The sequence below is a fragment of the Portunus trituberculatus genome, chromosome 50 (genome assembly GCF_017591435.1).
Source record: "Portunus trituberculatus isolate SZX2019 chromosome 50, ASM1759143v1, whole genome shotgun sequence".
In the NCBI taxonomy this organism is placed as follows: Eukaryota; Metazoa; Arthropoda; class Malacostraca; order Decapoda; family Portunidae; genus Portunus; species Portunus trituberculatus.
The window spans coordinates 6,842,520-6,858,696 of record NC_059304.1 but is presented as its reverse complement, the minus strand read 5'-3'; positions in this window follow the sequence as shown (position 1 = coordinate 6,858,696).

Genomic DNA, 16,177 nt, shown 5'->3' with positions numbered 1-16,177 from the left:
GTGCTTGAAGTAAGACAGAGACAGACATAGGAAAGAGGAGGGGAGATATAGCTACATGCGACCGCACACCATTCCATGCACACAAGCTGGCGCACACTCACGCATACACGTGTGGTGACCTTACATCACTGCTTATCTGTCTGTCACGAATGCAAGAAAGAAAAAGGAAGAAGAAAGAAGAAGAGAAAAGAGAAGTGAGAAGAATGAAAAAGTGGAGAAGACGGGTAAAGAGAATGTTCACACACAGGCACTTGTACACACACACACACACACACACACACACACGCCCGGTAGCTCAGTGGTTAGAGCGCTGGCTTCACAAGCCAGAGGACTGGGGTTCGATTCCCCGGCCAGGTGGAGATATTTGGGTGTGTCTCCTTTCACGTGTAGCCCCTGTTCACCTAGCAGTGAGTAGGTACGGGATGTAAATCGAGGAGTTGTGACCTTGTTGTCCCGGTGTGTGGTGTGTGCCTGGTCTCAGGACCTATCCGAAGATCGGAAATAATGAGCTCTGAGCTCGTTCCGTAGGGTAACGTCTGGCTGTCTCGTCAGAGACTGCAGCAGATCAAACAGTGAAACACACACACCCGGTAACTCAGTGGTTTGAGCGCTGGCTTCACAAGCCAGAGGACCGGGGTTCGATTCCCCGGCCGGGTGGAGATATTTGGGTGTGTCTCCTTTCACGCTTAGCCCCTGTTCACCTAGCTGTTCACCTAGCAGTGAGTAGGTACGGGATGTAAATCGAGGAGTTGTGACCTTGTTGTCCCGGTGTGTGGTGTGTGCCTGGTCTCAGGCCTATCCAAAGATCGGAAATAATGAGCTCTGAGCTCGCTCCGTAGGGTAACGTCTGGCTGTCTCGTCAGAGACTGCAGCATATCAAACAATGAAACACACACACACACACACACACACACACACAAACTTTATAGCTTGCACGTGCAACCTGGGCCTTTTTTTATTATTTTTGTAATTATCTGTGGCAATTATTTAATAGGTTATGGATCAATTTCTTTTTTTGTAGTTCACCAAACAAAATCACAGAACATGAAAATTTTCTTCCATATCTCTCAAATGTTAACAAGATAAGAAATGGATAAGTACATAAGTAAATAAACAGAAGAAAAATCAACATTTAAATCCAAGACAATTCTAAAGAGAAGAGGAGGATAAGGAGAAGGAAGGAAAAGGAAGATGTGAGAAGAGGGAAGGCGAGATGTGAGGCAAGAGTAGGGTATGTTTACAAGGCAGATCAGAGTGGGGCGAAGGGAGCACCTGGTGTATTGATAGCTGAACAGCAAGGCACAGAGGGGGAGGCGCGGCCAGGGAGATGAGAGGTGAACAGTAACACGTGTACTTGATGTGGACATGGACAATACTGACTCAGTTTGTGTTTATCTGTTTGGCTGCCTCATACAAATGACCAAAGTAAAGCGTGTCCTTGCCTGTCTGCCATGTGGCGTGATCTACCCCTGACCCACCTAACATGACCCTCAGCTTCCCAGGTCTCGTCCTCTCTAAAGCAAGTGTCCTTGGCCTCTCTGGTGGAGATCTCCGCGTCAAGACTGCCTTTGTCCAGCTCATCTCTATTGTTTGTTTCTCTCTCATCCTTGGTGGAGAGCCCAAGTTGAGCCACCCTAATTATTTGTCAACTGTTAGGCACCCGGTGCCTCGTACACTAAAAGGAGGAGGAGAAGGACGTATGTACAATCACCTGAGTTCAGCATTCCTTGATTCTGCAATACTACGTACAGAATATGAAATTTCCGCAATATTGTTAACTATGCAGGAGACAAGTGTGGTATTATGATGAGAACTATATCAATTACACTGCTGTACTAATGCGTACTATGCTTAAATTGTCAATTATAAAGTGAGCTGCACACTTGGTCAGCTTTCAACCTTAACAAAACAAGTACAGTTTACCAACTAAACTATTAAGTTAACATTGAAATCTTTACATCTTGCAAAAACTATGATGGTCGTATTCAGTCAGGCAATGAGGTGGACGCGTTCCTCCTTTTCTTCCCATTGGTGAACTCTGACTCGTTCATCAAGAAAGCCAGTGACCCTCGGTGTCTTCCTTCCGTGGCCTCAACGCTGGTCCGCAAGGATATCACCCCTGAGAACCACATGTCCACAGCCCTACTTTACTGGATAAAACCTGAGTTTGAAAAGAAGTTCGACATGTACGTAGACTCACGAATCATTATTATTTTTGTGTTTCAATCCCGCCGGAACAGTTTAGGCAGGTGTTGTGTGCTGAGCAAATGTATAGCTGTCAGTTGGCTGCTACCGACTGCGGCTTCCTTACACTCTCGTTAAACATTTACAAGAACCGAACAGCTGTCGGCCCCAGTGAAGCAGAACCCGAGCATCGTCACGAGTGTGGAACGTCAGCACCCTGGGCGAGCTATGCAGGTGAAGGGGCGAGAATTCAACAACTGGAGCGAGACCGCCATCTACGGATTCACCCCGGGAAGGCACCACTAAAACAATGATATACGTACGTACTTGTAGCATGATGGAGAAGTGTACGCATGTATGTACTATCTATATATGTACTATACAAGCATGCATACACGGATCCATGTATGTATGTATGTATGTATGAATATATGTAACGTATGCGTACATGCAACGTACCACAAAAGAATATACTTCCTATGTATGCAAATATTCAAAAGCTCCCCCAGTCTGAAAATGCAACTGAGGTGGTATGGTAATAGTGGCTGCGTCGGGGACCCTTCGCCAGTCAGCGTGTCTGTGTTCAGCCCGGCGATACCCACAGCTCGTCCCCACAACACGGCCACTCCTGTCGCGAGTCTTGCCACAGTCTGCTGGCGGTGAAGACTATGGCAATGCAGTAAACACACTGTCAGTCGTGTTTGGCCTGCTCTCCACGTCTGCCAATCTCTATAATCTCTTTTCAGTGAAACTCTTATCAATTGCATAGTTACAGACGGGAGGCTCAGAACACATTATCATCGTTTCTAATGGCAACAAACAAACCGATCATTGTCAGAAGTTTGGCAGGGGAAATCACAGAACGATTTCTTAAACTAAGCGATCCTATTAGCCCGGTAACAAACAAATGCACCTGGGTGTCAGTCGAGATGCATGTCATATTGTTGGTCAGGGAGTCTTCACACACCGAACATTACACTGTAGTACACCGCTTACACACACCCTTTCCTAATCCGTCCAGAGCAGGCGAGGGGAAGGGTATCCTGTAACTTCTCTCTCTTAAGGAATATATTCAGTAAAGCGTTAGACTCTTGAAAAGAGCTGCACCTCCTTGCTCTTGTTCTAGCCGTTTGTCAATCTTCAGCTGTGTGGTGTTAACTTTAGCGCTACAAGTGTAATCTCCCGTAACTTTTACCTATGGCGGAAAATGATACGCCTGCTTAAAATGAGACGTACTCGTATAGTGACAGAAGAGACAAAACTCCATGGATCATACGTGCAATTGTGCACCACTATATATATATATATATATATATATATATATATATATATATATATATATATATATATATATATATATATATATAGACACACACACACACACACACACACACACACACACACACACACACACACACACACACACACACACTATAATGATTCATCAGAAAAGTTCTGACCGTGGCCGCCAATCCTGTAAAAAATACAGAAGCACACAAACACTGTACATGTCAACTTTATCTAATATTTTGGATGACCCAATAACCTATAACCGAACATCATCCTATAGAGTTAGATATAAACAAATGATGTGGAATTAGGAATTAAAAGCACATGAAACCCATTCCACCCTAAGAATGGCGTCTACAAAGCACGTATAAAATGTATGAAGTTCCTAACCATGACACATACATGAGGGAAACAACAGATTAATCCACCTTTATTAAAGACAATTTCTGTAGCGTATTTCTAGTGAAGTACGGAGTTAATAACTTTCCAACGAGGACTTGGCGGACACTGGTGCCGTAATTCCCGGCGGGTTTGGCTTCGACCTGCTGAGATAGTACAATGTGCCGCGAAATCTTTGCCTATTTCCAAAAAAGTTTACCGAAGAGAGACATAGAGAAGGAAAAGAAAAAGGAGGGAGTGAGAGGAAAAGGGAGTAAGAGAGAGAGAGAAAGAAAAAAAAAAAACCCACTGAGACGCGGCAGAACAGAGGCGGTGGCAGCGAAGTCCAGCAGTGTGACCACAGCCATGCCATTCCCAAGGGTCCGCATAGTCTATTGTCTCCTTGTTTCTGGCCCGGACACCGCCCTCCCCGCCCCTCGGTCGGCATATATCACGAGATGACACGCTAAGGTATTGCGTCTGGACAATACGAAAATAAGGGTCTCCTCAGTGCAAATGACTACTGAGCGCTCTGGTGGCGAAAGCAGGCTATTACGTAGTACGGTGGGTAGAACAATGGTAATTCTCACTAGTATGTGAAAAATACTGAGGGAAGAACGAACAAGATAGATAGAAAAAGCGAGGAAATATGTGAGGGAAGAAAGAAACTAAAAAAAAATGGAGTTACCGAACACAAAGAAATCCTTGTAAACCTGTGAGCAAAAGAAAAATCACGTTATAAGCGAAATCACCGCATGAAAACGAAACCCTTCAAGAAAACTATCCTAGAAAAATGTGACAAACACTTAAAAGTCACTGAAGACTTTGTCATATGTGGTATTTGTGTGTGCGTTTGACAGGAGAGAGAGAGAGAGAGAGAGAGAGAGAGAGAGAGAGAGAGAGAGAGAGAGAGAGAGAGAGAGAGAGAGAGAGAGAGAGAGAGAGAGAGAGAGAGAGAGAGAGAGAGAGAGAGAGAGAGAGAGAGAGAGAGAGAGAGAGGATAGCAGGCAAAGCGAGATAGGCCAAGCAATTCTCCAATACCAGCGGGCAGGTGAGGAGGTTCCCAGGGGTACGAGGGAGCGCCCACCCACACCACACCGGCACACCTTCCTACGCTGACCGTCCTCTTCCCCAAGCACACCTGTCCCCTACCCTGCCTTCCCTCGGCACACCTGTCCCTTACCCATCTCCTCCCTCAACACACCTGCTCTCTGACGCCTCCCTTCTCCCCCACCTGTGCCAACTGACGCCCCCTCTACCTAACACCCTTCTGTTTCTCTTTTTATATTTCAACTCCACCTGCCACTCTACCTGCTGTGCCTCTATCCTCCTCCCCAACACAACTCTGGCCATCCCCTGACTCTCCCAGAAGCAAAAGGAATAATGCAAAGGGCTCCTACCAGTCACTGTTCATTACAGGTTCCAAACGGTTTCTGCATCTGTCATCATATACATAGATTCACCTTACGACACCACTACGTTGCAGTCATCGCCATTATATTCCCCTCAACCGACATTCAAGGGAACTGTGCAATATTCAGCAGTCTCTCCCCCCTCGCGGCCAGTGAGAGCGAGGTTGCGTGTGGAAAGCGGCGCCAATTTGCAGGTTTGTCTTAATACATCACAAACTCCTTCCTGCGACATCTAATGAGCGTGTTAACAAACCCTCGCCCAGTCAGGTGGTGCTAACTAGGTCCACTACCACTACCTGCAGGAGTAATAAGGAAACGCAGGTAACAAGGGCATTCCAAGGGCACGTTATTGCACAACAATGTCACTGTTCTTCTTTAATTTACTTGACAAGTCTGCATAAGACTGTCAGTGATACTCTGCACCTCAACTCTGCATTGGCCGGACTATAAACAAGCGTCTAAGAGGAGTGATGCGCAGCTGCAGATTGGAGTGCTGTGTATCCTTAGCAACTCTAGTTCAAATATGCTACTGCCCTTCTAATGCATCATACGTAGCAGTTAATTGACGCGCGTCTCATGTTCCTCCCTATGAGGAAACACAGATCAAGTCACTCACCACATGTTCTTGATATCTTCACACTACACAAAATAAAGGATACACATTGGGCCCACACAATAAACTACTCCATACACGAACGCATCCACACACACACACACACACACACACACACACACACACACACACACACACACACAATAGCTATGACAACAAGCCACTTTTTTATGTTCTTCAGCAATTATTTAATACATTGTTATATGTTAGCACCGCCACGGAGTCACAATCCGTTTATGGACAAAAAGAATATGGGGAAAAGAGGCTTAATAACTTGAAAAGGGAAGGAGAGAAAAGTAGGAAGCGCGAGAGAAACGGAAAGGAAAAAAAAATCTGAACAAAGAAAAAAATAACAAAGAGGAAGGGAATGTACACTATTGACTACTTTATATATTGATATTCTACTTTTAGTGACGTGACCACGATACTGTGAAGCTGCCTCATATTGTAGTAACTGAAATATACAAACTATTAGCTGATTACTGAATAAATCCACTTTCGAGAACTATACAGAAGCAAAACCCTCAGATATTAAATTTAACATACATGAAAGGAAAAAGATTTCAATGGAGACGAGAGAGAGAGAGAGAGAGAGAGAGAGAGAGAGAGAGAGAGAGAGAGAGAGAGAGAGAGAGAGAGAGAGAGAGAGAGAGAGAGAGAGAGAGAGAGAGAGAGAGAGAGAGAGAGAGAGAGAGAGAGAGAGAGAGACGCACTGAAATGTCATGGTATATATCAAATTAACCTTAGAGCAGTGAATAACAATAAGCAAAAAAAAATGAAGGAGACAAAAGGATGGGGGAGGTGCCGAGAGACAACGAAACACTGATGAAACAGAGAAATGAACGATAAAAGTGAAGAGACAAGAGAAAGAGGAGACTGAGCCTGCGGGAAGAAAAAAAGGGTGCTTTCCAGAGATGCTAGAAAACAAAGTGCTACGTAGGAAGATGTTATATGCAAGCAAGGAGATGGGCCGAGGGAAGGAGGAGTATGGGGATGATGCAAGAAGACGGGATGAGGCAAGAGGCAAGTCACGCCGTCATATAGACACAGACTTTGATGGTAGGAGAGGAGGAAGATGGACGAGAGAGAGAGAGAGAGAGAGAGAGAGAGAGAGAGAGAGAGAGAGAGAGAGAGAGAGAGAGAGAGAGAGAGAGAGGTTGGGTGGGAGATGGGGTGGAGAAGGGACGGGGTGAGAAGTGGTGTGGGGAAATGTTCCTGACCCGCACTCATGTCTCAAGGTCAGATCTCAAGGAAAAGTCTTGGCCTTGCTGCGGCCTGACCACCAGCAGGTATTTACGCACGCAAGGGACCCTCGCCTCCACGCGCCACCAAAGCGGTACCAAACACAGAATTTTTAAGCATTAAATGACTCGCGCACTATTGTTACGATCGCACAGATGAGAGAGAGAGAGAGAGAGAGAGAGAGAGAGAGAGAGAGAGAGAGAGAGAGAGAGAGAGAGAGAGTGGGGGGAGACTTTCCCTTCGCACTTTAAAATAAAATTGGTTATTTTCATAATGTGTGAACAAATAACTGCTTGTCTCTTAGTTGTGAAATAGGAGTACATACATAAATCTGTAAGGCAGCAAAAAATTGTTTTTCCTCTTTCTTATAATATTTGTCGAAATAACGGCTGTGAGTGACCTCTCATGTTGGCTACTCGGGTCGCTTCACCTGATGATATGATGCATTGTGAAATAATTACGTGGCGCTGGTGTGCTTCGCTGCTGGCTGATTATATGCTGCGAGACGACGGTCAATAATTCAAAACTCATTACTTTTGTACTAAAGACGTTGTGTGTGTGTGTGTGTGTGTGTGTGTGTGTGTGTGTGTGTGTGTGTGTGTGTGTGTGTGTGTGTGTGTGTGTGTGTGTGTGTGTGTTGACATTAGAAGTGACTGAATCTAATTCTGTTCGTCTTGATGCAAGTTAATTATGCCGAAGTGTAATCTTAAATAAAAATAAAACATATGGATACACAATATTATATATCCACTTAGGCAAGCGTTAACATGGAGAGGCTTGGACGGGTACACACACACATACACACACACACACACACACACACACACACACACACACACACACACACACACACACACACACACATATTAATTCGTGGATCAGGAATTTACGAACATATGTACTGTTCATTTTCAAAACAATCCATTAGGAAGTTCACTGATAAGTTTTACACCTTCACCTTTCTTAAAACACACAACGCAAACCCCAGACATCCATCAGAGAGAATGCTCGTTCCATTCTGGGAAGAAAATTAGTCTTCGTTTTGCTGAATTTCATTGAGCAAACATGAATATAATAATCATTTATGTACAGCCAAAAGCGGCGAAATGGATACAAACAAATAAATGAACTAAGGGGCCAACACCCATGCGTACACACACACACACACACACACACACACACACACACACACACACACACACACACAGAGGACTGGTAAAGATAGCAGCACACGGACATACTCAGACTCAAATAAACAAAACAAACAAACAAACTGGCGTAGCAAACATGGTAGGTTGAGAAGGGGTGCGGGGAGGGGTGGTTGCTGATGGCTGCGTCAACACCACGTGAAAAAGTCGTCGGTGCATTATGCCACATTAATAAGTACTTTTAATGTCTGTACACAGGGCGGCGCGGGAAGAGTGTTGTGTTGCCAGATAATGGAGCTGCCGGTGTTTGACGTGTATTGATGCGGTCATCACGGTGTCATTATTTTGATCAACTATGAAGCACTCCAGGGTAGCTGCGCGCGTTTGTTTCGTGTGTGTGTGTGTGTGTGTGTGTGTGTGTGTGTGTGTGTGTGTGTGTGTGTGTGTGTGTGTGTGTTTTTCACAGAGAGAGAGAGAGAGAGAGAGAGAGAGAGAGAGAGAGAGAGAGAGAGAGAGAGAGAGAGAGAGAGAGAGAGAGTTGTTGATAATTCTCCTGTCTGTGACAGAGCAATGGCTCTGTAGTGTTCTTCCCTTGCCGTGTGAGGACTGACGTCCGTCACACTGCTGCAGTACAACTGGGAGAATGATGGTGTACCATTTCCTGTCCCTCATCCCCCACCTCTCTCTCTCTCTCTCTCTCTCTCTCTCTCTCTCTCTCATTGGCAACTTCTGTGACCACCTCCAGGAGGATGCTGCGCGCAAAGATAAAGAGTAACTTGAGCTGGGCAGAATATGTGTGGCGTCATTCAAGGCGTGATGGTTTGAGTGGGTGACGTGGACTATATCGCCTCACAATGAAGTTGTGCACGTGACATCTGCCTTATGAGGAGTGGAATTATCGGCTCATCACCCTCTTCGTCCCGAGAAGACATTCAAAGGAATATGAATCGTGCCAAAGATTCAGGGAGACCTCGTTTGGAAAGAACTAAAGTCCACGATCATGGCCCCGGCGTGAGTGATTTTAATCTTGAATGGGAAACTCAGGCCAGGATTACAAGACACTGTGCTCTGATGCCATCCTCACCGTGGTACCTCAGTGCTTATAAAAACAGATATGTCTTTTAACGTAGCTATCACTCGGGAGGTATGTAAGCGGGTCAGGGGCTGAGGGGTAGGGACAACACTCACGTAGGAAGTCTGCTAAACATGAATAACTTAGTTGCGGTCCTCAGTCGATGGCTTTCTTGAGTCTCTAGTACGACAAACACGATCAAGAAAGTGTGTGTGTGTGTGTGTGTGTGTGTGTGTGTGTGTGTGTGTGTGTGTGTGTGTGTGTGTGTGTGTGTGTGTGTGTGTGTGTGTGTGTGTGTGTGTGTGTGTGTGTGTGTGTGTGTGTGTGTGTGTGTGTGTGTGTGTGTGTGTGTGTGTGTGTGTGTGTGTGTGTGTGTGTGCGGTGAGCTGGGCGTCTCTCCCGTCGAAGAGGCTGCTTCTCTACTCAATAATTTCTCACCTCAGGGAATGGAAGGTCACTGGATGGAGGGAGAGGGAGCAGAAGGGGGACTCTACTGAGGTGGGTACACACTCCGCCTGTGTTGTGATCATTGATGTTTTTTTTCTTATTGTTCCATTTACTTGTGTTCATGTCTTACTTGAATATTAATTTGATAACCTTGTCTTTATTTTTGGTTTGCCGTGCGTGGTGTCGCCATGCAAATTGTCCCCCACTCTTTAGCAAGACTCGGAACACATACAACCATCCAAAGTGTTCTAACCACAAAATGGCTCGGTCTTTGTTCATACCTTTAAGAACAAACAGAAATACAATACAAAGTACGTTTTTTTTTTTTTTACGTTAAATAATGAAATAAATTTATATTTGGCAAATGAGAAAATCTAAAAAAATAATAATAAAAAGATAACAATGTGTAATAACTTTATGATATATACCAAACATCTTTCAAGTGTGAGAAAACAAGTAAGGCGGCGAGTCCCTCAACAGCGACGATTATAACGGAGCATCAAGGACATGTCGGAGTAATCTGCCACGCCCATGTTGATGTGAGCGCTACAGCTACAGGTAAAGAACAATTTCAACCAAGAGCATGGGAGGGAGGGAGGGAGTGACACCATGTGTCGAGTGAACAGCAGAAGCATCGAGCAAGCACCGGTGAGGCACCAGGGATATGCGTCGTGCGAAGCAACTACGAACGAAGAGCAGCAGAGATACCAAGCAAGTGAAGCACCGACGAGAGTCCACAGCGTATTAATTTCAACAGATGAAGAACAGTGGATAACAGCACTCCAAATATCGCTCGCTGTTGCTGCCAAAAAGGAGAGAGAGAGAGAGAGAGAGAGAGAGAGAGAGAGAGAGAGAGAGAGAGAGAGAGAGAGAGAGAGAGAGAGAGAGAGAGAGAGAGAGAGAGAGAGAGAGAGAAAAAAACGCTACCCCCCTGCGAGGAAAGAGAAGGGACGGGAGGCAAATGCTGGGATACTAAAATACGATATGCGAAATACATTCAGTGTCGGAGTTAAATTAAAAGCAAGCTAAAGCCTTCACCGGCGAGGGCACGGCGGAGATGAGTGATGGTGCGTGTGGGATGACGGCTGCGCGAGGCCGTGTGTGTGTGTGTGTGTGTGTGTGTGTGTGTGTGTGTGTGTGTGTGTGTGTGTGTGTGTGTGTGTGTGTGTGTGTGTGTGTGTGTGTGTGTGTGTGTGTGTGTGTGAGGGGGGCTTTCTGCGAGTGAATTACGACAAGAGGTTTGATAAGGAAAGTGTTCAATAGCAAAACAATGAGTAGGTAAGTAGGTTGGTGATGATTGACAGTAAGGAAAGGAGAAAGTGAATGAAGGACTAGTGGTGGGTGGAATGAGCCGGCGGGCGAAAGAAAGGATAATCATATGATACTTATAAGTAAATAACACTTTTTTTTTGTTTGCCTTCACGCGCAACTCAAACATCCCTGTTCAGTGGCTACTCATCCTGTATCACATTCATTTCCTCACCACTTTACTCTCCAAACGCTACACCTCTTTCCTCTTCCTTCTTCTCCCGCTGCTGTAGCTGCTTTTCTCTTACTCTTCGCTCACTCCACCTTCCCGGATACGTCATAAATAACCTCGGATTACCTGACGTTGCGCCTCTAGATCCTCCGGTGGCTTAGACTGTCCAGGTAAACGACCCTCACGCAACCTTAATTACTCCAGGTGTCGCAGGTGTGTGAAAGGTTTTGTGGTGTCGCAACAGTAGCCCGGTGGTGTCCGAGTCCAGTAGCTTCTTCAAAAATAATCAAGGAGAATATAGTCCTATAACTGACAATATTTCTGAACTTTCATAACCCTTCTCCGTTTTTTTTTTTACCACCACCATCGCTAATACTACTATCAACACCACCACCGCCATCACCATCATCGGTGCAAGAAGCAGCACCAACAATATAAACAATTACAACCGCAAGTGCAAGATAAAATCTTAGCCAAACTAATTTTTTTTTTCTAATTTATACAAATTTATGAACTTATAAATTTTTGGTGAGACAACACTACTCATAGTGGTAACAATGTGTCGAGTATTTATTAGGCAGGTAATGAGAGCATTACCTGCATTAACTCTAATTCAAGGAAAAAAAAACACATCCTCATCCGCTACAGTTTTATTATAAATAATTATCTAACCACAACAAACACCGAAGCTACCACTGCCTCTCAGGCCCCTTGAGAATTCCCAAGGTCCACACCATCCCGTCACGTAACATTTATACACCGACACTACTGCCACTGCTACGCCCAGAGCTTTTCCTTTCTTCATTCGCCATGCAACGCATACCAACACAAACATCTCTACACGTATAATAAGGAAATACCGGATTCATATTAAACATTATACTCATTCACGAGCAGTTCCCTAAAATAACCCTCCTCAGCACTGGCCACTTCCCTCCCTCCTTTCATAACACTCCCGAGGAAACTAAGCATCTTCTCAAGTTTCTCGATTGACAGTCTATTTCGGAAGGAAGCACTCTTGGTCAAGACGTGAGGAATGTGTTGGCTGAATCAGATCATCTAAGGTCGCTGGGTGACGCATTTCATGGAATACGCGATCTGACGTCTGCCACTCTCACGTCCTGCCCTAAACAATGCAAGCACGTCAACCAAATGACACTTGTGGATATTCTTTATATACGTTTTTCACCTTCAAATTACTCTTAAATCTGAGAATAATTACACAAATAACGGGATAATGCGAGGGCGTAAGCGGGTGTGTTTGTAATTAGCAGCAGCAGTACGTGACGTGTGTGTGTGTGTGTGTGTGTGTGTGTGTGTGTGTGTGTGTGTGTGTGTGTGTGTGTGTGTGTGTGTGTGTGTGTGTGTGCACGCGCGCGCGAGGACACACGAGCCAGACAATTTCATTTATACAAAGACCAATAAATAGATATCACGAAATAGCTATTCTACAACTCTTTTCATATATTACTGTATAGTTAGTTGAAATTATATTTTTCCTCACCTTCCCCGTTAAGGTGTTGCGGGACGTTTCACTTCCCACACAGGCACACCAGTGAGGGCGAGGCCAGCCACTCCCCGTGCTGGCAGCTGGTAGGCATTTTAATACTTGATTGTAATTGTTATCAGGACGGCGAATATAAATGCATATAGCTACAGCCAGGGCTGGTGCACGCACGCACACAAGCACGGGCGCAGGCACACACACACGCACGCACGCACGCACGCACCCACCCACCCACCCACCCACCCACACACACACACACACACACACACACACACACACACACACACGCCCGGTAGCTCAGTGGTTAGAGCGCTGGCTTCACAAGCCAGAGGACCGTAGTTCGATTCCCCGGCCGGGTGGAGATATTTGGGTGTGTCTCCTTTCACGTGTAGCCCCTGTTCACTTAGCAGTGAGTAGGTACGGGATGTAAATCGAGGAGTTGTGACCTTGTTGTCCCGGTGTGTGGTGTGAGCCTGGTCTCAGGCCTATCCGAAGATCGGAAATAATGAGCTCTGAGCTCGTTCCGTAGGGTAACGTCTGGCTGTCTCGTCAGAGAATGCAGCAGATCTAACAGTGAAACACACATACTTGTTAACTTCCTGAAGTCTCTCTCTCTCTCTCTCTCTCTCTCTCTCTCTCTCTCTCTCAAATATACGAAGAAACAAACAAACAAACACACACACACACACACACCGTGATCAGTAGTGAACTCTGACCTCAGTGAGCAGCGGTTTGTCAGGTCTGGTTGGCTAGTCGCCTCAAATATTGAAGGGTCGAGGTGCATGAGGCTCTTATTCTGCTGCTCGTAACGAGGGACTGCGAGGACACTACGGCATCTCTTTGATTCTTAATGTCCACATCGAGTGGGCGGCGATGGGGCGAGATCGCTTTTCCGCGACATTCCTTTGTAATCGTATTTTCTGATGCATTTTTTTTTTACTCTCTGATCTCAGCGTCCGAGACAGCCTCGATAACTATTCTTTTCATCCTAATATTCGACGCAACTTGATTTGCTTTATATTTCATTTTGCTGAGCTGCCTACGTCCCTCCTTATCTATAAATTATCACCCATCCCCGCGGGCACATGACCTCGATTTCCCGTCCACTGGTCTGCCAAGGCGGACCTCTGATCCAGCCAGCCTCACGTTCTTAACCTGATCTCTATTATCTTCCACTTTCCCTCCCTTCCCTGTCCATGCTTGCCGCTGCTCTCCCTCAATTCCTCGTCTGTCATCACCCTCTCTAGTACCTTCAGACAGCTCTCCCCTCCTTCCATAAGTAATACCTACCCACTTTCAGTTTGCAGTTGACTCTTTATTCAACAGAAAGACCCCAGGGAGCGAACACCGAGTCAAGAACCAGCTCGAGGCAAAATACTGCCAGAGCTCGCATTGGTGGGCGTGGGGCGGCGAGTGTGATGAAAGCTGAATAATGGCTGGCAGCAGTACGTATACGATGGTGTGTGTGTGTGTGTGTGTGTGTGTGTGTGTGTGTGTGTGTGTGTGTGTGTGTGTGTGTGTGTGTGTGTGTGTGAAGGTGTGGGGCTATAAACTGAACCACATTTAATATTACACAGGGATTTCACATCACTTCCTTAACACAATGTTACACATGTTTTTTCCTAATGTTTGTGAATTAACACAATTTTACATTCAATATAGCCTTATTGTGCACTGATGAGTCTCAAATTCCTCAAAAAATGTCGTCATATATCTGACATCATATAAAGTTAAAATCATGTCTGAATACTGCTCTCTGAAACTTTGTGCCTTAGATTACACCAGTGATAAGAGGCTATCACTAGCGGATCAAAATGTTGTAATGTGAAAGGCAAGGCTTTTAAAAGAGTAAATTATAACATAACAAAAGAAGAGTAAATATAAACAAACTATGCATATTATTGAAAACAAATAAACAAACAAATAAACAAACGTCCAATAAAGCAAAACACACAATGAGATCAACAAAACACACAAAACAAAACAAAAACCTAAATAATAAAGAGAAAGAAGAGAAGTGAGATTCCCATAGCACTTAACGCCCCTCTTACAGGCGACCCTCACACACCACCACTGGTACCCACAGAGGCGGCAGGAGCAGCAGCAGCAGCCCGCAAGAACGAAGATGCTACCACGACAAATCATCCCTGGGTTTGCCCTCTCCTCTGTTATCAAGGCGCTTACACATGGCGAATGAGGGAGGACGTGAGGGGAGTGAAAAGGGGAAGGTTAATAGAGACGAAATAAAGTTAAAGAGGTGTGAGGGGAGAAGCACCAGACAATTGCAAATGAGTGGGGAGGGGAAACATGTGGGCCATTGCTGCGTTTAGCTACAAAGTGTGTGTGTGTGTGTGTGTGTGTGTGTGTGTGTGTGTGTGTGTGTGTGTGTGTGTGTGTGTGTGTGTGTGTCTCCTGTCTATGGAGTAGAGAGAGAGAGAGAGAGAGAGAGAGAGAGAGAGAGAGAGAGAGAGAGAGAGAGAGAGAGAGAGAGAGAGAGAGAGAGAGAGAGAGAGAGAGAGTGAGGGGAGAGTGAGCGTGTAGCTGAGTGAGAAGTGATTAACCTGTGCCTGAGGGGACACACAGAGGGGATTGTGACGGCTGATGGAGGATTAAAACAGCGAGGGGAGAGGCGGCCAGAAGGTTGGTGGCGAGTGATTGTGGTTTCCAGGGAAGGGGAGAGAGAGAGAGAGAGAGAGAGAGAGAGAGAGAGAGAGAGAGAGAGAGAGAGAGAGAGAGAGAGAGAGAGAGAGAGAGAGAGAGAGAGAGAGAGAGAGAGAGAGAGAGAGAGAGAGAGAGAGAGAGAGAGAGAGAGAGAGAGAGAATGAAAACATAAAGACTGAGCAAATGAGCTTCATATAAGAATAATGTAGCATATATTTCAAACATACATACAAACAGACAGGCCCACGATATCTACACGTACACAATATAGTTGTCCTGGATCATATACGGCTTGTGTTCTTCATAATATCACAACAACAGTAAGTCTGACTTTATTCCGGTGTATTGCTCCGCTAAATAATACAACACATGTATTTTGCTGGTGGTGGGCAGCAGAATGAGTCGTGTGCTGGACTCACTACACCTGATGTAATTAAATTATACATTCAGTTTGGGATATGTTTGCTTGTTCATATGTTGCTCGCTCATCAGTAATATAAATACAAATATAATAAATTTGTAACACATTTAAAATCTGTATGAATGTTTGTATGCACACACAGAGACACGCGACGGCCAAACACTGAGGACGACATCACCAGGGAGTAGTACTGGCAGGTCGTTGCAGCCGATCACCGCCACGCACCACCTATACTGCCACCGCTCACGTCCCCACCACACCCGTCACTACCACCACCATTACCACAACAAATGATAATAATAATAATAATAATAATAATAAT